We start from the raw sequence: 6000 nt of genomic DNA on the forward strand, positions 1-6000 counted from the left end.
CTGTCCCAGAGAGAAGATAGAGCAGCAAGTCCCTGAACTCACTGAGTTTAGGTGAAAGTGGCAAATGATAGCTTAATGGCTGAATAAATAAATGATTTAGCTTTATCTCTCACTTCAATGTCAAAGGCACTCCTTTAGCATGCCAATTTTTTAGTATTTCACTACATAGCAAAAGACTTATAACTCAGTTTTGAAAATATATTTTGAAAGAAAAATTGTTTCAGAATTGTTTCACCTCTTTATACTGTCTCTTCTAATTCTTTCCATCCTTATTGCTATCTTGGTAAAGTTAATGATCACACTCGGAAATAACATGGTATATTATTCTATATTTCCAGGGGTCATCACTAGCAAAATGTTTGATTTCTCAGAGCATGAGGATTGCTGGGAGTGGAGGGTAGCCTGGGAAGAAAGAGGGAGACTGCTTTAGGTCTATATGCAGAATCAGAAAAATCCTGGAACCATTCTACTTCTCATTGCTAAAAAAAAAATTATGAGGGGGATGGTATAGCTCAAGTAGTAGAGTGCATGCTTAGCATGCACAAGGTCCTGGGTTCAATCCCCAGTACCTCCTCTAAAAATAAACAAATGAATCTAGTTACCTCCCCCAATAAAAATAAATATATGAAAATTTTTAAAAAGAATTTAAAAATTGTGACCATAATTATACCAGTGTTCATAGTAGCATTATCCACAATTGCAAAAAGGTAGAAACAACACAAATATCCATTGAAAGATAAATGGATAAAGTGGTATAATCATACAATGGAATATTATTCAGCCTTAAATAGGAGGAAAATTTTGGTACCTGCTACAACATGGATGAACTCTGAAGACATTATGCTAAATGAAATAACTAAGATATAAAAAGACAAACATTCTCTGATTCCACTTATGTAAAGTACCTAAAATAATGAAATTCATAGTGACAGAAAGTAGGACAGTGGTATCAGGGGCTGGGAGAGTGGAGAATGAGGACGGATGCAGAGGTTCCATTTAGGATTGTGATAAGTTCTGGAGATGGATAGATAGTGGTAGTAGTTGCACAATAATGTAAATGTACTTAATGCCATTGAATCATATGCTTAAAAATAGTTAAGATGGTAAATTTTGTGTTATGTGTATTTTAATCACAATTTTAAAAACTAATAGCCAATGACCCTGTTGGAGAGAAGAGCCACACTTGTTTTATCAATTATAAAGTTCCCATTATAACCCTTTAGTAATAGTTCATCCTCCAGTCAATGATTGCCAGGAACACCTGAAATTATACAAATTGGATTTATCACTTTTTGCAGCAAGGAAGAATACACCTTATGGGAACCCTGGGACATATCAGTAAGAGGGTGTTAGAAAGAACTTATTATAGGACTTGCTCTTATGTTAGGTGATTTGAGGGAGGATTTAAGAAAGTGGGGCTTTGCTTTGATTTGGATTCTGTCAGGAAGTGATGGGGTGGTAATTCAATGAGTATCTTGATAAATCTTATCAAGGAGAAGAGACTAGACTAAGACTAGAGCTAATAATAAGTTAAGAAGCAGGAGTCACTCATTAGAGTAAGGCATATCAGATCACTTTTTGTGGAATGGACAATATTAATGTTTTGTATATTTTCAGATGTGATTACAGAAGGCTCATGTTCTTTTTTGTTGATATTGCTCAAGGTCACGGAATGACCTTGTCTAATGTTGATGTTCTATGAATGTACTTACGTTCAACAGGTGAACACCAGGGCCTGGCTGATAATACCAGAATCCCTAGATGTCAGGGACTATTTTTCTCTTTCCTGCCAATAAGTAAAAGGACACAGTGCAATCTAATTTATTTGGAGCTCCAAGAGTTCTAGTTTAGTAGACCTTTGCAAATGATAGATGTCATATCCAACTTTGACATGTACTCCCCACCAATAAGATTTTCACCTACATTTTATGGCATGAACAGACTGATGCAGTAAAGCAAATTGTATGCCTGCATGTGCAAGCTCATGAGTGTTTGTGCACAGGTATGCCCTGCAAAACCATTTGTATCCTCCTGCCATTCCCGTAATAGTTCCTAAGGTATACAGAAGCAATGATAATCCCTGTTGCAGAATAACTCACTCAATTTGCATTTCTTTCCAGTCTCTTCTTGCAAACCCCAAAGGCATTCATCTATATCTAGGGCTGTCTGACAGGCAAAGGTAATACTGTGGGACACCACTAACATGTTAGAGAAAGAGATTCTGAGAAGAAATGTCAGATAATGAGCTCTCAGTCTAGCCCTAGTCCTAGAACTGCAGATCAGCTGTGGAAGATAGTGTCAGGAATCTGGACACAGTGTAAGAGGCAGGACAACCATCTGGCTGTTCAGGGAGCTCTAAGCAATGCTCAGCTTTGGAAAACAAGAATTAGAGACAGTGACGCTTTGTACTTATGCATTTTTCTGACCACCAGTCTAGCATCATTTAAGACCTCATCTTTGCCCAAATCCTGCATTTGTCTTAAATGCATGAATTTAGGGGATCGTGCTTCTAAGCCATGAACTATGTTCGCTCGGGGTAGCTGTCCACAACTCTAGTGCTGAACATGAAGAGATTCATAATTTGCTCTGGGTGTGAGTTTATCATGGCCGGCTGTTGCAAAGCTGTGACTACACTGTCCTGGTGGTAAGTAACAATTTTTTTTTCATAGTTTACAGCCACAGTTATCTTCTGACTTGGTGTCTGTTAAAACATTTTACCATGAAAAATTTCACACTGTTGCAAATGTGGAGAGAACAGTTAATAAAACTTCCCATGCTCTTCACTCACACTCAATAATTAGCAGCTCATGGGAATTTTTATTTTTTCACACTTCTCTTCCAAAGTGAATGGTTTTAAAGTAAATTTCATATATGATAATATTTAATCCATAATACTTTGATATATTAAATTAATTATATAATATAGTCAATCAACCAGTCAATTCAGATTTTAGAAATCACTAATGATTGAATGAACTAACTAATATTTTTCCCAACTCGCTTATTAGTAACCTAGATACAAAATAAATGGGATGATTTAAATTCTCCTATTTAACTCAAGTTGTATGTACAGAAGCACACACACACATATTATGTATATATGTACATATATATATGATATATATATATGTTGTGGGGATGTTGTATTTCCTTATATACAACTTGCAGGGAAATTGTAGTAAAATTAAAACTTTACAAACATAGACTATCCTAAATTAAAGGGAAGCACACCCTCTGGTTGTCTAATTACTATCTGTATACACTGTTGAAAATTAATTTCCTTGAATCTATATGTGTTGTAATCATTGCATTTATTCTTTATACTCTAAAATCTTTCTCTTTTAAATTGACTGAAGTTTGTGTATTTTTTTATCCAAATATTGGTCTTTTTTTTAAAAAGCAGAAGAAAATGCATACGTTTCTAATAAAAAAATGTCAAGCCTAATACGTAGGTCTCATTTTGTCCACTATACATGAAGTGCCCAAATGACTGCTAAATTATCTTATTGTGTTCCACATTTATATAAGACAGAATATTTTGTTACTTTCCCATATAGGCAATAGTATAATTTTACTTAATTACTGCATATAACTATATACAAAATAATTATATAATTAATAATTATATATAAAATATAGTTTGAAAAATAATATTTGACAAAAATACTAAGAATACATTTTCAGAGATTTCTGCCAATATATATAAAGAATTTTTTACAGTTACTGTAGCAAAATAACAAATTTCTAAAATACAGAAATGCATTCTATTAAATAATTATCTAATATTTATACTGAGTGCTAAATGGCCACAGTATCTTTGAAAGTTTATATAAAGAGCTTGTAAATAAACTTGTCCTTAAACACCCTGCAGGAAATGTTACAAAGTTTATACTATGTCAAATAAGAACAAATTATCATTAGTGCAAGATGGCTAAGGAGCTGCTTTCCTGGCCCAGCAAAGACAATTGTGGACCCAGAAGAGATGAATGCCAAAATCTGTTACAAGTCACCTAGCAACTGACAAAAAGTTCCAAAAGGAGACTGAAAATGCCTAGATGCCTTATTTCCCTGGCCTAGTGATTCAGGTTTGTGAAGCACATGGAAGAGAATAGGAATTAAGAAAATACAATTCAAGAGGGCACCCACACATAAATATCATTGTGGGATGAGGGAATTGCAGAGCCACCTTCCTAAAACAAAAAAATTAGTAAGAATGCAACCTAAAAATTAATGGGTTTGGCAGAAAACCCATGTGGTCAGGGCACTGAAAAATGGCACACTTCTCAAAGTAAATCATGCTCGTCTGCAGACACAAAGGGTCATAAGACTAATCTTGATTGTGTAGAAAGTCAAAAATGAAAATATTTAAAGTTATGGCTAAGTAATGTGGCCACCTACGGACTATTAAGAAACAGAGGAAGAATGTCTCAGTATTCACTGGCTAATAACAGTTAAGTTATTTTGCATTTAAAATAATTTATAGCAAAGAAATTATAACCCAGCATTATCATATACTTTGTGTAATTATAAAACCTAAGTTCTTCGTACATGACAATTGTTTGTATAATCTTCTGCAATATATTACTCATTATTCCTAATTATTAAATTTGATTAGTGAGATTAAAAAATACATTATAATTTTTCACACTACTCTTATTTTCTTCACAAATATTAAAAAAGCTGAAATGCAGCTCCCTTCTTATACCTAAGAGACACAGGGTTTGGAAAATACAGCATTTGAAAAGAATGGGTTTGAAATGACTGTAGCTCATTACAATGACTCTAAAGGGGATTGGGAGGCCTTCACCTCATTAAAAAACGATTTTAAAATAAACTATACAAAATAGCTGTTGGAAATGATAGGCAATGTTAAATAAGCACGTTTCCACCTGCAATGTATTTAGTGGTGTGATTTGATGGTAGGACATTTGCTGAAGTTAATGGTTATAGGAGCAATTGAAATACATTATAAGCAATTTAGAAATTATGCAAACAGATTTCATATGAAGCAAATATTGGCAGGTCAACTAATTAGTAATATGATGCAATGGTGTTGGACAAACAAAGGATAATTTTACGTATCTGTCACTGATAAGTATTAGCCATTTTAAGATTAGCCTAGAGACACGTCTGTATAATCTGTACTGCAAACAATGAACCAAGAAGGAGAAGAGCAGAAACCATCATAGGATGAAAGCAGGGAAAGACAATAAGAAAAGCAAAAACAAAAGTTAGATGGAATTTGGAAATTATTCAGTTAACACAGTTACTGTAGAAAATTTGACTGATTAATTTGGATCAAAATACCAAATTTGGCATCTCTAGACTTGTTTATTTGACAACACTAATTAGGTTGTTCCTTTCCACTTCACTTTCTATTGTGTAGTTGTGCCTAAAGCAACCCTCTAACACAACACCCAGATGAAAATTGGGTGATTCATTCAATTATTCAGATGTTTTGCCTGGATCAGGAAGCTTGTTTTTTAATTTAGATATTTTGGCAGTATATATCGTTTCCACAGAAATTACACCCAAGTAGTCAATTTTTGTTTAATTCCCAGGGGCATATGCCAGGCCACAAGAGGGTGGAAATTAGCACTTAAAAATTTTTATATAGTTTTAAAATAGTGTTGGAAAACATAGCTTTATCTGACATAATAATTAATAGAGATATTAATCAGCCATGTTTCACACAGTGATTCAGACTCCCTACCATACATTATCTGAAAATCACTTCCAAGGAAGAGGGAGGGCACACTAATAAACTTAGGTACAGTTGCTCCATCCTCAGTACATCTGTAGACCCTGGGATAAGCAACATATTATGTACATGATTTTGTTATATCTTCACATGAGGATTAAGATGCATTAACACATAAGTGCACAAGGCTCCCACTTTAGGCTTGAACTTTGAGTTAAATCATCAGAGAAATGCAAATTTCTGATTATTAAATATATATCCATTCGAATTGATTTGTCACTTGGCTCATTGTATCCAGA

Source organism: Camelus ferus, chromosome 3 (genome assembly GCF_009834535.1).
Source record: "Camelus ferus isolate YT-003-E chromosome 3, BCGSAC_Cfer_1.0, whole genome shotgun sequence".
Taxonomy (NCBI): Eukaryota; Metazoa; Chordata; class Mammalia; order Artiodactyla; family Camelidae; genus Camelus; species Camelus ferus.